Source organism: Panthera tigris, chromosome X (genome assembly GCF_018350195.1).
Source record: "Panthera tigris isolate Pti1 chromosome X, P.tigris_Pti1_mat1.1, whole genome shotgun sequence".
NCBI classification, from domain to species: domain Eukaryota; kingdom Metazoa; phylum Chordata; class Mammalia; order Carnivora; family Felidae; genus Panthera; species Panthera tigris.
In genome coordinates, this window is record NC_056677.1 from 102968670 (window position 1) to 102980511 (window position 11842).

Sequence of the window (11842 nt, forward strand, 5' to 3'; positions counted from 1 at the left end):
AGGGAACCCTTGGGCACTCTTGGTGGCAATGTAAATTGGTACAACTGCTATGGAAAACAGTATGGCAATTCCTCAAAAAACGAAGAATAGAACTATCAAGAGATCTAGTAATTTCTCTTCTGTGTATATATCTGAAGGAAATGAAATCACTATCTAAGAGAGATATCTGTGCATCCATGTTCATTGCAGCATTATTCACAATAGCTGATAAATAAAGACATTGTGGTATATAAATACAATGGAATGCTATTTTAAAAAGGAGAGCTTGCCATTTGCAACTACATGGATGGACCTTTCTAATTTTGTAATATACATAATATTATTTTACTGTTCAACATTTGCGTTATGATTTTGAAGTTGTTTCAACAGCTTATCATTTATTATATTATAAATAATTAGAATTGCATTTAGAATTTTCAAGCATACAGTTAGGTTTAGTGAATTTTAGAGTGAACACTCACATATTCACCACCTAGACTCCACCTATAATATTTTACTATATGTTGTTTATCAAATATCTATCCATCTTTTCTAACTTTATCACCTATGAATACATTTTACTTCTGGAATATTTCAAAATAATTTGTAGACATTAGTATATATCACCATAAATATTTCATAATGTATATCATCTAGGGCTCAATACTTAATAGTGTTTCTATTTAAAATTTACACACATGAAACACACAAATCTTGGGCATATTTGTGTGACAAATTAATATGCCCAGTAATCTGAACTCCACCTCAAATATAGAACATTAGCACTACCAGAAATTTTCTTCCTACCCCTTCCACCACATAAATTTCTACTCCCAACCTCGAACACTACTATTTTTACTTTTTTTAAACATAAATTAATTTTGCTTAGTTTAGAACTTTATATAAATAGAATCACGTAGTCCGTAGCTTTTGTATAAGGCGTATTTCACTAAGAACTTTGTGTCTTATTTTCATCACTGTAGTATTCTACAGTATAAACAAAGCATCATTTGTTTATCCATTCTCCTATTGATGAACACCTGGGTAGTTTCCAGTTGACTATTATGAATAAACTTGTTATGAAAAATCCTTGTACAACTATTTTTGTAGGACATATACTTTTATTTCTCTTGAGAAATACCTAGGAGTAGAATTAATAGCCATAGTGTAGATGAATGTAGAAGAAACATCAGATCTATTTCCATAGTGGCTATACCATTTTATATTCTCACCAACATTGATGATGCCTGTTATTTTAATTGTAGCCAGATTTGAGGGTCAGTAGTAGTAGCTTTAATTTTTATATATCCAAAGATAAATTATGTGATTATTGACCTTTCATATAGTATCTTTCTTTTAATTTTTTTTTTACAGAGATAGAGCATGAGTGGGGTAGAGGCAGAGAGAGAGAGAGAGAGAGAGAGAGAGAGAGAGATAGAGAGAGGATCTGAAGCAGGCTCCAGGCTCCAAGCTGTCAGCACCGAGCCTGATGTGGGGCTTGAACTCATAAACCAGGAGATCATGACCTGAGCTGAAGTTGGAGGCTTAACCGACTGAGCCACCCAGGTGCCCCTCATTTAGCTTCTTTCGGTGAGTGTATGTTTGAATGGTTTGTCTCTATTTTTTTTACTGGATTTTTCAAAATTATTATTGAGTTGTAGAGTTTTTGTAGTATATTTATCAGGTTTTGCTATCAGTGTATCTGGCTTCCTCCATTTTCTTAGTTTTTATAGGGTTGACATTGTTTTTTCTTTAAATTTTTGATAGAATTCAACAGAAGTCATCTTGACCTAGAGTATTCTTTGAGGGAAGATTTTTGATAATGAGTTCAATTTTATTAGTAGATAGATTGCTATTAAGATATTTAAACTATGCCAATTTTGATGCATTGTATATTTTAAGAAATCTATCCATTTGATCTAAGTTGCCAAATTTATTGACATAAACTTGGTAATAATATTATTTTATTACCTTTTAAATACTTGTAGGATCTTTAGTGGTATACTTTCTAATATTTCTGATGTTGGTAATTTATATTTTCTTGGTTTTTGAGTAGTCTAGCAAAAGGTTAAACAATTTTCTTGCTCTTTTCAAAGAAACTATTCTTGACCTTGCTATTCTTTATCAGTTTTGAAAAATTTCTATATCCTTAATATCTGCTCCTATCTTTTTATTTATCTTTTATTTTAATTCCAGTATAGTTAACATATAATGTTATATTATTTTCAGGTCTACAATATACTCAACAACTCCATACATCACCCAGTGCTCTCACAAGTGCACTCTTTAATGCCTATCACCTGTTTCACCCATTCCCCCGCCCCCATCCATCTCCTCTCTAGGAACCATGAGTTTGTTTTCTGTAATTAAAGGGCTGTTTCTTTATTTCTCTCTCTCTATTTGCCTTGCTCACTTGTTTTGTTTAATTCCATGATGGAGCTAGAGAGTATAATGCTAAGTGAAATTAGTTACTCAGAGAAAAACAAATACCATCTGTTCCTATTTGTATTACTTCCTTTGTTCAACTTAATTTACGTTTTTGTTTTTCTATCTTCTTATGTTGGAATCTTAGGTCACTGACTTTATAACTTTTTTTTTTTCTTCTAACACATTGAGCCTTGGATTGCAAGGAACTTGTTCTGTGAGTGTTCTGCAAGATGAGCAAACTTTTATAATAAATTTTAACTTGAAAAACGAGCAATGTCTTGCAATATGAGTAGTACATGATGCCAAATGTCACATGATCACAACTGAGCCAATGGTTCTTGAAATTCACTTTGATGTACAAGTGCTTTGGATTACAAGCATGTTTCTGGAATGAGTTATGTTCACAAAGGTTTTACTGTATACGTATTTATAGCTATGTATTTTCCTCTGAACAGTGTGTTAGCTACAATTCATGAATTTTCTGTAGTGGTATGCTCAGATTTCTTTGTCTTTTATGTGTCTACTGTAGGATTTTGCTTTGTGGTTACCATGAGGCTTACATAAAACATCTTATATTTATTACAGTCCATTTAAAGCTGATAAAAACTTGACTTCGAACACATATTAAGGCTTTACTTTTTTACTCTTGTCCCCATTTTATGTTTTAGATATGACAATTTACTTCTTTTTAGTTTGTGTCTCCATTAATAAATTATTATAGTTGCATTTATTTTTAATACTTTTGTCTTTTAATCTTCATACTAAATTTAGCAGTGATTTGCCCACCACCATCACAAAACTAGAGTATGATGAATTTATATATTTACGTTTACCAGTGAGATTCACACTTTTATATGTTTTCCTGTTACTAATTAGTACCTTTTCATTTCAGCTTGAAGTCCTTTTAACATTTGCAGGATTGGTCTAGTGGTGATGAAATCCTACAGCTTTTGCTTGTTTGGAATCGTCTATCTATGCCCTTCAGTTCTGAAAGATAAATTTTCCAGGTATAATATTCTAGGCTGGCAAATTTTTTCCTCTCAGCATTTTGAATAGATTGTGCCATTACTTTCTGGCCTACTGAAAAATCTTCTGGTGGACTGATGGGGATCCCCTTGTATGTAACAATTTGTCTCCCCTTGCTGCTTTTAAGATTCTCTCCTTGTCTTTAATATTTGACAATTATAATGTGTCTCAGTGTGGATATGTTTAGATTCCTCTTATTTGGAGCTCTCTGGATTTCTTGGATCTAGATTCCTGTTTCTTTCCCCAGATTAGGGAAAATTTCAGCCATTATTCCTTTCACTAAGCTTTCTTTTCCTTTGTTTCTTCCTCCTCCTCCTCCTTCACCTCCTCCTCCTCCTCCCCTTCTTCTTTCTTCTTCTTTTTCTTCTGGATCCTATGAATACAAAGTTTGGTGTATTTGAATTTGCCCTATAGTCTCTTAAGCTATCTTCCTTTTTTTCACTATTTTTTTCTTTTTTCTCCTCTGAGTGAATCTCAGGCCCGTATCTTTGGGGTTGCTGATCCTTTCTTTCACTTGATCTAATCTGTTGTTGAACCCCTCTATTGAAGTTTTCAGTTTAGTTAGTGTATTATTCACCTCTGTGACTTCTGTTTGGTACTTTCTTGTATTTTCTGTACCTTTGTTGAAATTCTCACTTTGTTCATTCATTATTCTCCTGACCTTGGTAAGAATTTTTATAACCATAATTTTAAGCTCTTTATCAGGTAAATTATTTATCTTTGTTTCTGGAATTTTATCTTGTTCTTTTGTTTAGAATATATTCCTTTGTTTCTTAATTTTCCTTAACTCTTTGTGCTGGATTCTGCACATTAGATAAAACATTCATCTCATTCAGTTTTGACAGGTTGGTCTTATGTAGGAGATAAAACTTATTGTTTAGCCCAGCCCAAGCTCTTGTCTCTCAAACTTTTGACATTGTCTGTGTTCTTAGTGGCCCCCAGTGGTTGAAGGTGTGTCAAGACGTGTCAGTGTCCCAAAGTAGAGCATCTCAGTCAGTACCCAGATGTAGGTTGATTGAAAGCCAGACCCTCAGGCAACAGCTTTTAAAGTATGAAGCTAGACTTCTTTCAGGGAGAGACTGGGAGATGAGTGTTTATGTCTGCTCTCTCTGTGCTGAGCCATAGGAGAATAACTGGTTAAGAACTGCTTCTTTCCTTGCTGTAGTCCTGTGGGGCTCATGAATGCAAGTCCTGGTGGCCACCAGAGCCAGGCAACCAAGAGTTGCATTCTCTGGGTGGCAGCCATAAAAGCTAGTGCATCAGACATGTGTAAAGTCTCCTTCCAGGGCAACACCAGTGACTTTGAGTGGGTCAGAGGGAGGATTGCCATCAGCTCCTAAATGTGTGCTAAATTAGAGGCCTGACTCTTAGGCAACAGCTTTCAAAGTATGCAAATAGGTCTTTTTCAGGTAAAGACTGGAAGTTGAGCATCTCTGTCTATTCCTTCACCTCTGACCCCTGAAGGGATAGTTACAGGAAGTCCTTATATTTCCATTAAGAACTGTTTCTTTGTTTCCTATCATCTGTGGGTCTCATGGACATAAGCACAATTACTTTCTTTTCTGTATATAGAAATGGAGCAGCACTACTTATAAAATCTCAAAACATTCTGGCTTCATATGAGGAATATTTTGCTACAAGATAAATGGTCTCCAATGATCTCCTTGAATACATGTGAGCTCAAGCCTAACCTTTAAAAGAAATAGATAGTGTTAAATGCCAAATAGGTATTTATGAGATATAGTAATATGTAACATTGGCCAGCCTCTAATATATTTTTAGTTTAAGTAACTTTACTTGCCATTAGTGTTTTGGCAAAAGTGATATTTAAAATATTTAACAAGTAGCATAACACAAGCCTCAGTAAATCATGCTTGGGTACCGGTCTTTTAGAAGAGCTTCCACATTAAACTATTAGTGTGCCTTTACTAGTGTATACTGGCTCCCCTGGACCTTATATCTTCCTGTGAGGATAAAGGAAACTGGCTTAGAAATCTGGGGGAGGGGTAATTTAATCTGCATCTTTAATGAAAGTTCTATCAATTTATAAAGACTGTTAGAAGACAAAACTGATTTAATCTAGAGGAGTTAATCAAGACTAAGAAAAAAGACCTATTTCCATAATCATGCAATTTTGGGGATATCTATAGAAAAAGTTCTAGAGTGACAGAAGACAAATGAGGCCATTCTTTTCCAATTGGTGGTATGGTCTTTAAAGAAGAGAAAATGCTATTCTAGGAAGGTTGGAGTTCCTGAAGAATCATAATAGCAATGACTTAAGGTGTTATGAATATTGATAGAAGTGTTGAGATGGTAGAGTAGTAGGAGGACCCTATGGTTTCCTCATCTTTCATACACAGCTAGATAAATATCCAATCTTTTGAACACCCAGGAAATGAATCTGAGGACTGAAAGAACAAACTGCACAACTAGAATAAGAAAAGAGGCCACATGGTGGAAGATAGGAAGTGCAGAGACGTGATTTGGGAGAGAAAAGAACCACCTGTGCTATGAAGGGCAAGGAACCCAGATTATACAGGGGAGAGAAAGAGAGAGAGAGAGCAGAGTGCAGAGCATTGCACAAGAAAAGCACTTCCCCAAAACCACTAATGGGGAAAATGAGAGGGGCTGATAATCACAAGTTTTTACAAGCAGCAGAGGTCAATGTCTGAAGTTTTGGAAGCTGTGCCATTGCTGGGTGGAGCCTGGTGAGAGTAGAAGTATTCCTGTGGAAAAGGAGGACAGATGCCCAAGAGCAGACAGCATGGTCTGAGGATCCCCTGGGTCACATTGGTAAAGATAATTCCTCTTCTTGGGAGTGCTTTTGAAGAGGTGGAACCACCTCTCCAGGGACAAAAGAACCAGTGGGCACCATTGACCTGCCCCATTCTTTAACATTCATGCAGACACGCCTACTGAGGGCAGCTAACTTGAATACTGTTGTTTTGTTGTTGTTCTTGTTGTTGTTGCAAGCCCTTGCATGTTCATGCAACTAGACTTCTGAGACAAATGGGTACCAGCTACAGTGTGGCAAGACCCTCTTCTAGAGGATCAGCATGGGTTTGTGCCATGCTGATTCCCTGAAATTTGGACTTTTGAAACCAGCAGTGTGAGATAAAACAAAGGAGCACTGTGCTGCTGGGTGAGCAGAAGGCTTGGACACAGACAGGGTGAAGTCAGGAATCTGAGGGATGACTGGGAAAAATGACAGGAGATTGTTCTCTTCTGTGAGGGCTTCCAGGACAGCAGTGGGCACAAGATTTCTTCTTTAGGGACAAGAGATCTGGCTGATTCCATTTTTACCCACTGCTCATCAGCAGACTGACTTCAGTGAGTAGCACAGTGCCCACAGTGGAGGCTTGAGCCACTTACACCAAGTCTTTCCCCCCTCCAGATTTTTCAGGTGCTTTTTTACTAGGGCAAGTATGGCTGAGAGTCAGAGCATCAGCAGACTCCTCCACCAAAAGACTGGCACAAACCCCCCACATCCACCAAGTCTATTGACTATAAAGTGTTGCAAAGCTTCAGCTCTATGGGAAATAGGATCTAGCCTCTTTAAACAGGCAGACCAAAGACACCTAGTTAAAACTCACCATACAGTGTCCAAGGTCTAAACACTCCCCATAGCAGGCAAGGAGAAACTCTGCAGAGGATTGACCTGAGGGAAAGAGCAGCCAAAACACAGAAGCAGAGTGCACACAACATATACCAGAAACATTTCTTGAAGCACCAGTTCCTGGACATTATATGACCTCATCTTAATATAACCATTACTTTCAGGAACAAGAAACATAACAGGTTTTCCTAACATAGAAAAGAAAGAGACCTAGACAAAATGCCAAGATGGAGGAATTCATCCCAAAAGAAAGAACAAGATGAGTTCATGGCCAGGGATATAAACAAAACAAATATAAGTAATATGCTTGATCCAGAAGTTAAAACAACAATCATAAGGATACTAGCTGGATTTGAGAAAAGTATAGGAGACACCAGGGAGTCCCTTTCCACAGAGATGAAAGACCTAAAAACTACTCAGGCCAAAATAAAAATGATATAACTGAGATGCAGCAAAACCGATAGAAGCAATGAACACAAGAATGGAAGACGCAGAGGAATGAATAAGTGTTATAGAAGATAAAATGACAGAAAATAATACAGCTGAAAAGAAAAGGGAAAGAAAAATATTGGATCACAAAAGTAGACTTAAGTAACTCAGTGACTCCATAAAGCTTAATAACCTTATCATAGGAGTCCCAGAAGAAGATGAGAGGGAAAAGAGGGTAGAAGGTTTATTGGAGCAAATTATAGCTGAAAACGTCCGTAATCTGGGGAAAAAACAGACATTCAAATCCAGGAGGTACAGAGAACTCCCATCAAAATCAACAAAAGTAGGCCCACACAAAGATATATCATAGTAAAATTTGCAAAATACAAAGATAAAGAAAGAATCCTGAAAGCAACAAGGGAAAAAGATATCCCTAATCTACTTGGGAAGACAAATAAAATTATCAGCAGATCTATATACAGAAACTTGGCAAGCCAGAAGGGAGTGGCATGAAATATTCAATGTGCAGAATGGGAAAATATGCAGCCAAGAATACTCTATCCAGCAAAGATATCCTTCAGAATATTAGAGATAGTTTACGGACAAATAAAAACTAGAGGAGTTTGTAACTACTAAACCAGTCCTGCAAGGAATCTTAAAGGAGACTCTTGAGTGGGAAAGAAAGTCCAAAAGCAACAGACTGGAAATGAACAGAGCAAATCTCCAGAAACAAAGACTTAGCAAGTGATAAAATAGCACTATATTCAAACCTATCAAAAATCACTCTGAATGCAAATGGACAAAATGCTCCAATCAAAAGATAAAAAGCAAGACTAATCTATATGCTGCCTATAAGAGACTCATTATAGACCTAAAGACACCTGCAGATTGCAAGTGAGGGGATGGAGAACCAATAATCATGCTAATGGACATTAAAAGAAAGCTTCAGTAGTCATACTTATAACAAACTAACTAGGTTTTAAACCAAAGACTGTAACAAGGGATGAAGAAGGGAATTATATCATAATAAAGAGGTCTATCCAACCCCTTCTTTAGAAGAAGATCTAAAAATTGTAAATATTTATGCCTTAAACATGGGAGCATCCAAATATATAAACCATTTAATAGCAAACATAAAGAAAGTCATTGCTAACAGTAAAATAATAGTAGGGGACTTTAACACCCCACTTATAGCAATGACCAACTCATCTAAGCAGAAAATCAACAAGGAAACAGTGACTTTGAATGACATACTGGACAGGATGGACATAACAGATGTGTTCAAAACATTTCATCCTAAGGAAGCAGAATACACATTCTTTTCAAGTGGACATGAAACATTCTCTAGAATATATCACAAAATGGGACAGAAATCAGGCCTCAAAAGTACAAAAAGACTGAAATCATACCATGCATATTTTCAGACAACAATGTTATGAAATCTGAAGTCATCAACAAGAAAAAAATTAGAAATACCACAATACATGGAGGTTAAAGAACATCCTACTATAGAATGAATTGGTTAAACAGGAAATTAAACAAGAAATAAAGAAATACATGGAAGCCAATGAAAATGAACACATGACATTTCAAAAACTTTGGGATGCAGCAAAAGCAGTCACAAGAGGGAAGTATATAGCAATAAAGGCCTACATCAAGAAGCAAGGAAAGTCTCAAATACACAACCTAAACTTACACCTAAAGGAGCTAGACAAGGAGCAGAAAATAAAGCCTAAAGCCAGCACAAGAAGGGAAATAATAAAAATTAGACCATAAATAAATGATATGGAAACACTAAAACCATTAGAATAGATTAATGTAAGGAGGAGCTGGTTCATTGAAATAATTAATAAAATTCATAAAACCCCAGCAAGACTTACCAAAAAGAAAAGAGGAAGAACTCAAATAAATAAAATCATGAATGAAAGAAATCACAACGAACACCACAAATGCAAACAATTATAACAGAATATTATGAAAATTTAGATACCCACAAATAGGGCAATCTGGAAGAAATGGATAAATTCCTAGAAGCATACAAACTACCAAAACTGAAACAAGAAGAAATAGAAAGAAAATGTGAACAGACTGATAACTAGTAGAGAAATTGAATCAGTAATCAAAAATCTCCCAACAAACAGAAGTCCAGGGCCAGATGCCTTCCCGGGGGTATTCTACCAAACATTTAAAAACAGTTAATACCTATTCTTCTCAAACCATTCCAAAATAGAATTGGAAGGAAAACTTCCAAACTCTTTCTATGAGGCCACCATTAGCTTGATTCCAAAACCAGACAAAGGCCCCACTAAAAAGGAGAATTACAGGCCAATATCCCTGATGAACATGGGTGCAAAAATTCTCGATGAGACACTAGCAAATAGAATCCAACAGTACATTAAAAGAATTATTCACCACGATCAAGAGGGATTTATTACCGGGCTGCAAAGGTGGTTTAATATTCACAAATCAATCAAGGTGATACACAATATTAAAAAAAGAAAGGATAAGAACCATATGATACTGTCAGTAGATGTGGAAAAAGCATTTGACAAATAAAAACATCCATTTTTGATAAAAACCCTCACCAAGGTAGCAATACAGAGAACATACCTCAACACTGTAAAGGCCATATAAGAAAGACACACAAGTATCATCCTCAATGGGGAAAAACTGAAACCTTTTCCCCTAAGGTCACTCTTCCGATTGTTATTTAACATAATACCGGAAGTCCTAGCCTCAGCAGTTAAACAACAAAATGAAATAAAAGGCATCCAAATCAGCAAGGAAGAAGTGAAACTTTCAGTTTTCACAGATGACATGATACTCTGTATAGAGAACCAAAAACGTTCCACCAAAAAATTGCTAGACTTGATACACAAATTCCACAAAGTCACGGGATACAAAATCAATGTGCAGAAATTGGCTACATTTATATATGCCAGTAATGAAGCAGAAGAAAGAGAAAACAAGGAATCAATCCCATTTACAGTTGCACCAAAAACAATAAAATGCCAAGAAAAAACCTCGCCAAAGAGGTAAAAGGTCTGTACTCCGAAAACTATAGAACACTTATGAAAGAAATTGAATGGGCACCTGAATGGCTCAGTCAGTTAAGCATCCAACTGTTGATTGGGCTCTGGTCATGATCTCATGGTAGTGGGATCTAGCCACATGTTGGGCTCTGCACTGACAGCATGAGGCCTGATTGGAATTCTCTCTCTCTACCCCTCCCATGCTCATGCTCTCTCTCTTTCTTTCTATTTCAATAAATAAATAAACATTAAGAAAAATTGAAGATGTCACAAAGAAATGGAAAGAACATTCCACGCTCATGGATTGGAAGAACAAATATTGTTAAAATGTCTATACTACCCAAAGCATTCTACACATTTAACACAATGCTTATCAAAATACCACCAGCATTTTTCACATAACTAGAAGAAACAATCCTAAAATATGTATGAACCACAAAAGACCCCGGATAGCCAAAGCAATCTTGAAAAAGAAAAGCAAAGCTGGAAGGATCACAATTCCGGACTTCAAACTTTATTACAAAGCTATAGTCATCAAGACAGTGTGGTACAGGCACCAAAACAGACCATAGGTCAATGGAACAGAATAGAAAACCCACAACTATATGGTCAAGTAATATTCAACATTGGAAAGAATATCCAATGGAAAAAAAGACAGTCTCTTCAACAAATGGTGTAGGGAAAACTCAACAACAAAATCTGAAACAATGAAAGTGGACCATTTTCTTACACCATACACAAAAATAAATTCAAAATGGATGAAAGACCTAGATGCGAGACAGGAATCCATCAAACTCCTAGAGGAGAACACAGGTAGCAACCATTCTGATGTTGACTGTAGCAACTTCTTACTTCACCCATCTACTGAGGCAAGGGAAACCAAAGCAAAAATGAACTCTTGGAACTTCATCAAGATAAAAAGCTTCTGCAAAGCCAAGGAACGAATCTACAAAACAAAAGGCAACCTACAGCATGGGAGAAGACATTTCAAATGATATATCTGATAAAGGATTAGTATACAAAATCTATAAACAATTTATCAATCTCAACACTCAAAAAAACAAATAATCCACTTAATAAATGGGCAGATGACGTGAATACACATTTTCCCAAAGAACACACCCAGACGGCGAACAGAAGCATGAAAAGATGCTCAACATCACTCATCATCAGGGAACTACAAGTCAAAACATGATATCACCTCACACCTATTCTAATGGCTACAATTAACAACTCAGGAAACAACAGATGTTGGCGAAGATATGGAGAAGGCGAAACCCTCTTATACTGTTGGTGGGAATGCAAACTGGTACAGCCACTTTGGAAAACAGTA